General features: G+C 34.2%; 1 protein-coding gene across 2 annotated transcripts in view; it reads right to left on the reverse strand.

The window, feature by feature from the left end:
* Nucleotides 1–12,742, reverse strand: part of LOC125653322 (carbohydrate sulfotransferase 15-like) — a 38,658-nt gene that overhangs the window by 9,439 nt on the left and 16,477 nt on the right. The window lies entirely within an intron of this gene.

A 12,742-nucleotide genomic window follows, 5' to 3' on the forward strand; every position in this document is an offset into this window, starting at 1 on the left:
ATTACAAAATATTGATGGACTTAGGACAGAGAACATCGATCGTTGTTTGGAATGTTTAAAATAGGTGTGGTGGAGTTTTAAAAACATGTAACATCTTTAATAAAATAGTGTTAGAATATCTGAAAAATGGAGTTTGACCAATTTCATTTTATTTTAAAACACATGTATTTTAACTCTTAAAGGAGGGGGGGGGGGGGGGGGGTATTGCTATGAACGTTTTGTTTATGTCCCAGTAATCTCGCACTTGCTCGCGAGACTTGTGCATTTTCTTACCAATGACGCACAAGAGTCATCAAAGCGCGATAACTCTAACGAGCTGGTAATGAGAAGTATTGAAAATTCATTTCTATTTCTGTATGAACCAACGTTATTCTATTTCTGTATGAATCTCCATAGTAATTCATTGTTATTTCTGTATGAATCTCCCTAGTAATTCATTGTTATTTAAGAAATAAGATATCATTTTTGAATGTTGTTGGGATATGACATGAAGTTGGTCATGTGATCAAATCCTATAACGCCCGAAGGGCGTTATAGTAGATTTGATCACGTACCAACTTCATGTCATATCCCAATAACATTCAAAAATGATATTTTATTTCTTATATTTATATTTTCTAGTTTGATTTGCGTTCTTACCGAGCTTCCATGATTATGTAGCAGATGACCAAAATAACAATCGTAGAACACAAAATATAGTTCGTAAGAGTTTTATCGAATAAAAAATTAGGAACAATATCAAAGAGAATATAAGATATAGATATTTAATTGAAAATGTCAAAAAAAGACGAAACATGTGTAAAAATAAAGGTAATTTAGAGCGTAAAGTTAACTGAAATGACGACAAGAAGAGCGGAGTAAACTACATCCATGGTGTGATTTGGTCGCGATCAGCGATGGAGAAACTGGCGTCAGTCTAGCTTACTAAGTTGAAAACGCAATTGTTGATCACAGATTTCGACAGAAATTCAAAGGATCTGAGAGAATTGATGGTGGATATGATGGGTCAAGTTAACGTTAAGCTCTTAGTCAGGTTTTTGGAAAGAAACAACGGTATGTTCATCGTTAGGACTTGCGGTTGTAGCCATGCAGCAGACGATTCAAGACAGTAGGACAAATTTAGACTAAGTGCATGTAGGTTGTGTCTTTTATTTACCTTCAGTGTGTGTAAAATAAAATAAAAACGAACGGACGAAGTTTTTGTTCACTTGAGAGATTTCTGTTGTAGGATTTTAATGAAGACTCGCACAGGTACCCTGACATGAACATGTAAATTTTTCGAGCCTCGAAACCAGCCTCGCTTATAATCATGCCGAGTCATAGCCGTGATGGAAGTTGCCAGGAAACAACAGGTTACATGTAACTTAATTATCATCATGAAGTAAATACATGTAGGCTTATAACTCTTTTATTTTATTTTATAAATTCGCCATGCAGCAGTTGCAGACGGTATTTAAAACTGTATAAAATGAAACAACAGAACGATATATGTTTAATGTTTCTCTTTCATAAATTGATGAAATTCTTGTTTGTTTACAAAATAAACTGTATAAATATCCTGCTGCTGCGTTTATTTCTGTTATGATGTCATTGCAGTGGCGGATCCAGGGTTTACGAAAGGGTGTGTGTGAAAGACAAGTATTAGCCAAAATGCTTAGCCATTTTGGGTGCCAATCTGGAATTTTACTCACACTATTTCTATTATTTAAATTTGAGGTGAGAGGGGGGGGGGGGGGGGGTGGGGGGTCTAAATCCCCCACTGCATTGCATAAGCAAGATGGAAATATAGGAACTGACTTTTGTAATTTAAGAAATAAGATATCATTTTTGAATGTTGTTGGGATATGACATGAAGTTGGTCACGTGATCATATCCGCAAAGCGGATTATAAAAAAGCGTAAACTGACCCAAACCAGGTTATACTCGTATAACTTGCCCTAGAATTAAAGTCATTCCTTATAATTTAATGCAAGAGACAAAGATGCTAACCTTCGTTTATCAAAATGTACATACACTTGGAAAAATACAAGTCAACCAAGCCGCGCAATGATTTACTTAGCAACAGCGACACGATGCGTCTAGATCTAGCTGCGAAGCCAAAGGTCGCCATCTTTAATCTTAGTTCTACGGAGCCTAGCCATTTATCAAAATATTGTATCGAAAGTGAAGTTTATCATGATAGAAAATATGTGTAGACTATCCATGTAATGCGTATTTCGCTGCACTTTAGAGATAGACATCGACTTTGAAGTTGCTCATCTCCGACAGATTGAGAAAATACGGGAAATTGCACTGTTTAGGCCTACCCAAAATAAATCTTCAAATATCAGAAAATGCAATAATTTACGGCTTTCAACTCTGTGAAAACTTCTACTAAATGAAAACTTACCCTTGTATGCAATGTTGTCGCTAATAGTAAATCCGACACAAGAAAATATGTAAGCAAGTAACAAATAGCATCCACATGTCAATGTGTCTGACGTCATGTGATAAAATGTGACGTATGAATTTTAGCTTGATTTGTTGAAAATGAAACAACGCACCCCCCTTCTTTTCCCCAATGAGAAATGTATTTCAAAATGAACAGGGTAATGCTTACTTGGCAAATCATTAATTCGAATATAATATATTTGTTTTAATCTATCAATAGTATTATTCGACCATACATACAGAGAAAGATGTTTAACAAAAGTGATTTGCGTACAAGTAGGCCTAGATGCTAATATTGACAACGAGAAAACAACATGTGTATCAAACCGAAGTATCTTATTGTGCACATTGACTTTCTATTCCATAGAAGTTTAGAGAGAGAGAAAAAAATAGTTCCGACATCTGGTTGTCAAGGGGGTGTGTCCCCATACCAAACCAGCTGACCAAACCAGGTTATACAAAAATAACCTGTGTTCCTCAATTGGAATTTGACCAATCAGAGACAAGGATACAATAAGAATTAAATTATTTCTGTATAAATCTCTCTGGTAATTCACAGTTACTTCTGTGTAAATCTCCCTAGTAATTCACTGTTATTTCTGTGTAAATCTTCCTTGTAATTCACTGTTTTTTCTGTGTAAATCTCCCTGGTAATTCACTGTTACATTTTGTACTTCTGTGTAAATCTCCCTAGTAATTCACTGTTATTTCTGTATGAATCTCCCTAGTAATTCATGGTTATTTCTGAATGAATCTCCCTAGTAATTCACTGTTATTTCTGTATAAATCTCCCTAGTAATTCATTGTTATTTCTGAATGAATCTCCCTAGTAATTCACTGTTATTTCTGTATAAATCTCCCTAGTAATTCATTGTTATTTCTGAATGAATCTCCCTAGTAATTCACGGTTATTTCTGTTTAAATCTCCCTAGTAATTCACTGTTATTTCTGTATAAATCTCCCTAGTAATTCACTGTTATTTCTGTATAAATCTCCCTAGTAATTCATTGTTATTTCTGTATAAATCTCCCTAGTAATTCACGGTTATTTCTGTATAAATCTCCATACTAATTCACTGTTATTTCTGTATGAATCTCCCTAGTAATTCACTGTTATTATGTTCCCCAAACAAAGTTTGGGAACATATTGGTTTTACTCTGTTTCTTCTTATTATTATTATTAAGGTCTTCCGTCTCCTGCGGAAGACCTTACTATTTTTGTTCGCGTTCTTCTTCTTCATTATTATTATTATTTTTATTATTATTATTATTATTATTTTCCTTGGTAGTACACGCGTTTTTCTCAGCCATTTCTGGATCGATTTTCACGAAATTTTCAGGAAAGATGTCTTTTGGTGACGAGACTTTGCCTGCAAAATTTCGTGCTTGACGTCACTTCCGGTCAGGAGTTATCTCTCTTTTAGTGACTTTTTGAAGGGCCTTGTTGTCCACACATCTCCTCCGTTAGTTTTGAAGCTAGAGTCTTGAAATTTCTACACAAGATAGAGTAAACATTTTAGAAGATTTGTGGGGGATTCGATTTTACCGGAGGCGATTTGCCTAAACGCTCGCCTGGACCTGAAAAAATGGATGCCAAAATTTTTCGCCGATTTCGGCGATTTTTGACCTTTCATCTCCAATATCTTTTTTCTTGCAAATATTTTGTTAAGACATGTAGAACAAAAGTTGTGCACATTTACGAGATCTTTTCGAAAATATCAAGATTTAGGGGCTAGCCCCTTAAATTAGGGATCTAAAAGGGCTCAAAGTCTAGATCAAATATCTCAAAAATCGTTAATATTTTGGTATAAGTCAAAGAACAAAAAATGTTCATCTCAACTATCCAAATCTATTCAGATAAAAATTTAGGTCATATGTTACGTAATAAGGGATTTTAAGGGCCAAAACCATAAATTTTTTACCCCTTGTATCTCGAAAACGACAAATATTTTGAAAAGCAATAAAGAACAAAAGTTGTTCAGAATGATGATCTGAACAATATGCATATTTCGTTTTTACCCTATGTGGCCCCGTTAGGGAGCTACAGTTTGGCCCCTAAAAATTACTTCTAGAAATAACTCGAGAACGGTAAAGAATTTCTAAATACTTGTTGAACAAAAAATGTTTGAAATGTCATGACCTTTCTTACGATATCAAGCAAAAGGGGCTGACCCTTTAAATTAGGGGCCCAGAAGGGTCCAAAGGTTTATGAGAATATCTCAGAAACTATTAATATTTTGTAATAAGTCATTGAAGCGGAAATGTTCATCTAAACGAGCTTGTTCTTATCAAATCAAAAAGTAGGTCATATGTTACGTAATAAGGGATTTTAAGGGCCAAAATCATAAATAATTGACGCCTCATATCTTGAAAACGACAAATATTTTGAAAAGCATTATTCAACAAAAGTTGTTCAGAATGATAATCTAAACAATATGTACATTTCGTTTTTTCCCTATGTGGCCCTGTTAGGGAGCTACAGTTTGGCCCCTAAATATTTCTTGTAGAGATAACTCGAGAACGGTAAAGAATTTCTAAATACTTGTTGAGCAAAAAATGTTTCAAATGACAAGGCCTTTCTTACGATATCAAGCAAAACGGGCTGGCCCTTTAAATTAGGGGTTCAGAAGGGTCCAAATGTTTTTGAGAATATCTCAGAAACTATTAATATTTTATAATAAGTTGTAGAAACGGAAATGTTCATCTCAACGAGCTTGATCTTATCAAATCAAAAAGTAGGTCATATGTTACGTAATTAGAGATTTTAAGGGCCAAAATCGTACATATTTGACGCCTCATATCTTTAAAACGACATATTTTTTGAAAAGCATTATTGAACAAAAGTTGTTCAATGTGTCATAACCTATCGATCAATATCAAAAAATGGGTCTGTGGGCCTCATGGCTCGCCTGTAGAGTCGATTTTTGTCGATATCAGTCGATTTCAAAAACTTGTAACTAGTAAATATTTTGTAAGGACATATTGAACAAAAGTTGTTCAGTTTATCGAGATCTATCGATTGATATCAAGAAATAGGCCTATGGTCCTAATGGCTCGCCTGTAGAGTCGATTTTTTGTCGATATCGGTCGATCTCAATAACTTTTTACAGGTAAATATTTTGTAAAGACATATAGAACTAAAGTTGTTGAGTCTATAGAGGGCTAACAAATGACATCAAGAAATAGGTCCGAGGGCCTTATGGCTCGCCTGGAGAGTCGAATTTCAAACGAATTTCACTGCAACTTTGCTTCAGAAGCTTATGATATGAAAAATTGATTATATCTAAAGTGTCTTAAAGTCGGAAACTAAATTGGGACTCATTTGTCTTTTTTTTTTTTTAACTCCGAGTGCATCAACAAATCGGACGGAAGACCTACTCGTTGCTCGGAACGAGATCGTGTCTAGTTATTATTATTATTCTTTCTTTATTCTTGTCACCCTTTTTTGTCCACGAGTGTTCTCTGCAACTACTGAAGGGATCAAGACGAAACCTTTTTATGATGATAGAATACTCTTTGTAGATGTGCGGAACGAACGTCATTTTGTCTGAAAATGCATGCATGTGCATTGGATTTTTTGTTTACAAACTTTGGAATGCGTCTAACTTTTTTATTTTTCAATGAAATCGTTTGATATTTATATTGCAGGTATAACTTGAGACCCTTAACCGTTTCACATCGTTAAAATTTCAATTCTGCACGCGCATGCACGTGTGCTTCAATTTGATTGGATAATACAAAACCATTTATAACTTTCATGTAAATTAAGACAATTTGATGATATTTACAGGATAGGTAAAGATTATAAATATCTACAAATCTATGTTAAAAAAATTGAAAACGCGCATGCGCACGCACGCGCATTAACATTTGAATATTCAATTCTTTCAATGACCATAACTAATTTGTTTTTTGTCAAAATCTTTTCAAACTTGTATTGTATATGTATCTTGATATTCTTAACAAACGTAAACAGTCATAATAACTATCCAGCACGTGCATGCACGTGTGCTAAATTCTGATTGGACGATTTTCAAATCGCCATAACTTTCTTATAAATGATGGAAACAATATGAAATTTATACTGTAAGTATATCTATCAAATGTCTATTGAATGACATCAACATTGATGCTGAGTCATACTCACGTGCCCGTGTATGCACGTGCATATCTTTTCTTTCATTTTTCGGGTACTAAAATGGTCATAACTATTGAATTAGAAACTGAAATGAATTCAAATTTACCCTGAGGATCCATGATATGAATGTCTATGAAATGGTGTCAACAAATTTTCCATTATCAAAATCGCGTGCGCGTGAATGCGCATGGATTGTAATTTTTGACATCTAAATTTAACTATTGGTCTATAACATTTTGAGATTGCAATGAATAGGTTTGAAAATTAGGTTGCAGGTATGTTTTGGACCTCTCAATTTATTAATAGTCTCAAAATCACTTCCCTGGACGCGCATGCACGTGCGCTTAATTCTGATTGGACGATTTTGAAATCCCTATAACTTTCTTATGAGTGAAACAATCGATACCAAATTCATATAGTAAGTATATTGTTCAAATGTCTATTGAATAGCATCAAGAAAATTGCTGTGTGGTACTCAAGCGCACGTGTATGCACGTGCATTGATTTCGGTCTTTGTAGTTTTGAGTTGCCGTTAATTTTTCGTTTTTCATTGAACAGTTGTGAAACTTCTCTTGTACTCATATAGTAAGATTTCTAATGTATTGAGATGGTCGAATTTTTTATATGCACGTGTATGCACGTACGTGCACGTGCACTAAACTCTCAGATCTTTATAACTGAATTTTATTAGCATGAAATGGACTGAACGTTATAAAAGAGTTCAATATTCACATGTTTCACAGTTTGCAATGGTCAAAATCACTTGTACTGAAATAAATGACACCACTTGCTAAATGGGGGAATGTTTGGGGAACATCTGCAACGGTCCCCGTTACAATAAGTACTAGTTATTATGTTCCCCAAACAAAGTTTGGGAACATATTGGTTTTACTCTGTTTCTTATTATTATTATTATTATTATTATTATTCTTTCTTTATTCTTGTCACACTTTTTTGTCCACGAGTGTTCTGAAGGGATCAAGATGAAACCTTTTTAGGATGATAGAAAACTCTATGTAGATGTGCGGAACGAACGTCATTTTGTCTGAAAATGCATGCATGTGCATGCACGTGCATTGGATTTTTTGTTTACAAATTTTGGAATGCGTCTAACTTTTTTTATTTTTCAATGAAATCGTTTGATATTTATATTGCAGGTATAACTTGGGACCCTTAACCGTTTGGCATCGTCAAAATTTTAATTCTGCACGCGCATGCACGTGTGCTTCAATTTGATTGGATAATACAAAACCGTTGATAACTTTCATGAAAATTAAGACAATTTGATGATATTTACAGGATAGGTAAAGATTATAAATATCTACAAATATAAGTTTCAAAAATTAAAAACGCGCATGCGCACGCACGTGCATTGACATTTGAATATTCAATTAATTCAATGACCATAACTTTTTTGTTTTTTGTCAAAATCTTTTCAAACTTGTATTGTATATGTATCTTGATATTCTTAACAAAAGTGTACAGTCATAATTACCATCCGGCACGTGCATGCACGTGTGCTAAATTCTGATTGGACGATTTTCAAATCGCCATAACTTTCTTATAAATGATGGAAACAATATGAAATTTATACTGTAAGTATATCTATCAAATGTCTATGAAATGGCATCAACATTGATGCTGAGTCATACTCACGTGCCCGTGTATGCACGTGCATAGCTTTTCTTTCATTTTTCGGGTACTAAAATGGTCATAACTATTGAATTAAAAACTGAAATGAATTCAAATTTACCCTGAGGATCTATGATATGAATGTCTATGAAATGGTGTCAACAAATTTTCCATTATCAAAATTGCGTGCGCGTGAATGCGCGTGCATTGTAATTTTTAACGTCTAAATTTAAGTATTGGTCTATAACATTTTGAGATTGCAATGAATAGGTTTGAAAATTAGGTTGCAGGTATGTTTTAGGCCTCTCAATTTATTAATAGTCTCAAAATCATTTCCCTGCACGCACATGCACGTGAGCTTAATTCTGATTGGACGATTTTGAAATCCCAATAACTTTCTGATGTGTGAAGCAATCGATACCAAATTCATATAGTAAGTATATTGTTCAAATGTCTATTGAATAGCATCAACAAAATTGCTGTGTGGTACTCACGCGCACGTGTATGCACGTGCATTGATTTCAGTCTTTGTAGTTTTGAGTTGCCGTTAATTTCTCGTTTTTCATTGAACAGTTGTGAAACTTCTTTTGTACTCATATAGTCAGACTTGTAATGTATCGAGATGGTCGAATTATTTATATGCACATACGTGCACGTGCACAAAACTCTCAGATCTTTATAACTGATTTGAACTAGTATGAAATGGACTGAACGTTATAATATAGTCATATATTCACATGCTAAACAGTTTGCAATGGTCAAAACAACTTGTAGTGAAATAAATGTCACCACTTACTAAATGGGGGAATGTTTGGGGAACATCTGTAACGGTCCCCGTTACAATAAGTCCTAGTTATGTTCCCCAAACGAAGTTTGGGAACATATTGGTTTTACTCTGTTTCTTATTATGTTCCCCAAACGAAGTTTGGGAACATATTGGTTTTACTCTGTTTCTTATTATTATTATTATTCTTTCTTTCTTCTTGGGACTTTTTTGTCCACGAGTGTTCTCAGAAACTACTCAAGGGATCAATATGAAACCTTTTTAGGATGATAGTATAGCAAATGTAGATGTGCGGAACGAATGTCATTTTGTCTGAAAATGCATGCATGTGCATGCACGTGCATTGGAGTTTTTGTTTACAAACTTTAGAATCAGTCTAACTTTTTTATTTTTCAATGAAATCGTTTGCTATTTATATCGTAGGTATAACTTGTGACCCTTAACTGTTTGGCATCGTCAAAATTTCAATTCTGCACGCGCATGCACGTGTGCTTCAATTTGATTGGATAATACAAAACCGTTTATAACATTCATGCCAATCAAGGAAATTTAATGATATTTACAGGATAGGTAGACATATCAAATATCTACAGATCAATGTAATAAAAATTGCAAACGCGCATGCGCACGCACGTGCATTGTCTTTTGAAGGTTCAATTCTTTCAATGACCATAACTTTTTTGTTTTTTGTCAAAATCTTTTCAAACTTGTATTGTATATGTATCTTGATATTCTTAACAAAAGTGTATAGTCATAATTACCATCCGTCACGTGCATGCACGTGTGCTAAATTGTGATTGGACGATTTTCAAATCGCCATAACTTTCTTATAAATGATGGAAACAATATGAAATTTATATTGTAAGTATATCTACCGAATGTCTATTGAATGACATCAACATTGATGCTGAGTCATACTCACGTGCCCGTGTATGCACGTGCATAGCTTTTCTTTCATTTTTCGGGTACTAAAATGGTCATAACTATTGAATTAAAAACTGAAATGAATTCAAATTTACCCTGAGGATCTATGATATGAATGTCTGTGAAATGGTGTCAACAAATTTTCCATTATCAAAATCGCGTGCTCGTGAATGCGCGTGCATTGTAATTTTCGACGTCTAAATTTGAGTATTGGTCTATAACATTTTGAGATTGCAATGAATAGATTTGAAAATTAAGTCGCAGGTATGTTTTGGGCCTGTCAATTTATTAATAGTCTCAAAATCACTTCCCTGCACGCGCATGCACATGTGCTTAATTCTGATTGGACGATTTTGAAATCCCAATAACTTTTTTAAGAGTGAAGCGATCGATACCAAATTCATATAGTAAGTATATTGTTCAAATCTCTATTGATTAGCATCAACAAAATTGTTGTGTGGTACTCACGCGCACGTGTATGCACGTGCATTGATTTCGGTCTTTGTAGTTTTCAGTTGCCGTTAATTTCTCGTTTTTCATTGAACAGTTGTGAAACTTCTCTTGTACTCATACAGTAAGACTTCTAATGTATCGAGATGGTCGAATTATGTATATGCACGTACGTGCACGTGCACAAAACTCTCAGATCTTTATAACTGATTTGTATTAGTATGAAATGGACTGAACGTTATAAAATAGTTATATATTCACATGTTTCACAGCTTGCAATGGTCAAAACCACTTGTACTGAAATAAATGACACCACTTGCTAAATGGGGGAATGTTTGGGGAACATGTGTAACGGTCCCCGTTACAATAAGTACTAGTTATTATTATTATTATTATTATTCTTTCTTTCTTCTTGGGACTTTTTTGTCCACGAGTGTTCTCAGAAACTACTCAAGGGATCAATATGAAACCTTTTTAGGATGATAGTATAGCATATGTAGATGTGCGGAACGAATGTCATTTTGTCTGAAAATGCATGCATGTGCATGCACGTGCATTGGATTTTTTGTTTACAAACTTTGGAATAAGCCTAACTTTTTTATTTTTCAATGAAATCGATTGATATTTTCATCGTAGGTATAACGAGGGACCCTTAACTGTTTGGCATCGTCAAAATTTCATTTCTGCACGCGCATGCACGTGTGCTTCAATTTGATTGGATAATACAAAACCGTTTATAACATTCATGCCAATTAAGGAAATTTAATGATATTTACAGGATAGGTAGACATGTCAAATATCTACAGATCGATGTAATAAAAATTGCAAACGCGCATGCGAACGCACGTGCATTGTCTTTTGAAGGTTCAATTCTTTCAATGACCATAACTTTTTTGTTTTTTGTCAAATTCTTTTCAAACTTGTATTGTATATGTATCTTAATATTCTAAACAAAAGTGTACAGTCAAAATTATCATCCGGCACGTGCATGCACGTGTGCTAAATTGTGATTGGACGATTTTCAAATCGCCATAACTTTCTTATAAATGATGGAAACAATATGAAATTTATACTGTAAGTATATCTATCAAATATCTATTGAATGACATCAACATTGATGCTGAGTCGTACTCACGTGGCCGTGTATGCACGTGCATAGCTTTTCTTTCATTTTTCGGGTACTAAAATGGCCATAACTATTGAATTAAAAACTGAAATGAATTCAAATTTACCCTGAGAATCTATGATATGAATGTCTATGAAATGGTGTCAACAAATTTTCCATTATCAAAATTGCGTGCGCGTGAATGCGCGTGCATTGTAATTTTTGACGTTTAAATTTAAGTATTGGTCTATAGCATTTTGAGATTGCAATGAATAGGTTTGAAAATTAGGTTGCAGGTATGTTTTAGGCCTCTCAATTTATTAATAGTCTCAAAATCACTTCCCTGGATGCGCATGCTGATTGGACGATTTTGAAATCCCATTAACTTTCTTATGAGTGAAGCAATCGATATCAAATTCATATAGTAAGTATATTGTTCAAATGTCTATTGATTAGCATCAACAAAATTGCTGTGTCGTACTCACGCGCACGTGTATGCACGTGTATTGATTTCGGTCTCTGTAGTTTTGAGTTGCCGTTAATTTCTCGTTTTTCATTGAACAGTTGTGAAACTTCTGTTGTACTCATATGGTAAGACTTGTAATGTATCGAAATGGTCGAATTATTTATATGCACGTGCAAGCACGTACGTGCACGTGCACAAAACTCTCAGATCTTTATAACTGATTTGAACTAGTATGGAATGGACTGAACGTTAAAAGATAGTTATATATTCACATGCTACACAGTTTGCAATGGTCAAAACAACTTGTACTGATATAAATGTCACCACTTACTAAATTGGGGAATGTTTGGGGAACATATGTAACGGTCCCCGTTACAATAAGTACTAGTTATGTTCCCCAAACGAAGTTTGGGAACATATTGGTTTTACTCTGTTTCTTCTTCTTCTTCTTCTTATTATTATTATTATTCTTTCTTTCTTCTTGGGACTTTTTTGTCCACGAGTGTTCTCAGAAACTACTCAAGGGATCAATATGAAACCTTTTTAGGATGATAGTATAGTCTATGTAGATGTGCGGAACGAATGTCATTTTGTCTGAAAATGCATGAATGTGCATGCACATGCATTGGATTTTTTGTTTACAAACTTTAGAATCAGTCTAACTTTTTTATTTTTCAATGAAATCGTTTGCTATTTATATCGTAGGTATAACATGGGACCCTTAACTGTTTGGCATCGTCAAAATTTCAATTCTGCACGCAAATGCACGTGTGCTTCAATTTGATTGGATAATACAAAACCGTTTATAACATTC

This window comes from Ostrea edulis, chromosome 7 (genome assembly GCF_947568905.1).
Source record: "Ostrea edulis chromosome 7, xbOstEdul1.1, whole genome shotgun sequence".
In the NCBI taxonomy this organism is placed as follows: Eukaryota; Metazoa; Mollusca; class Bivalvia; order Ostreida; family Ostreidae; genus Ostrea; species Ostrea edulis.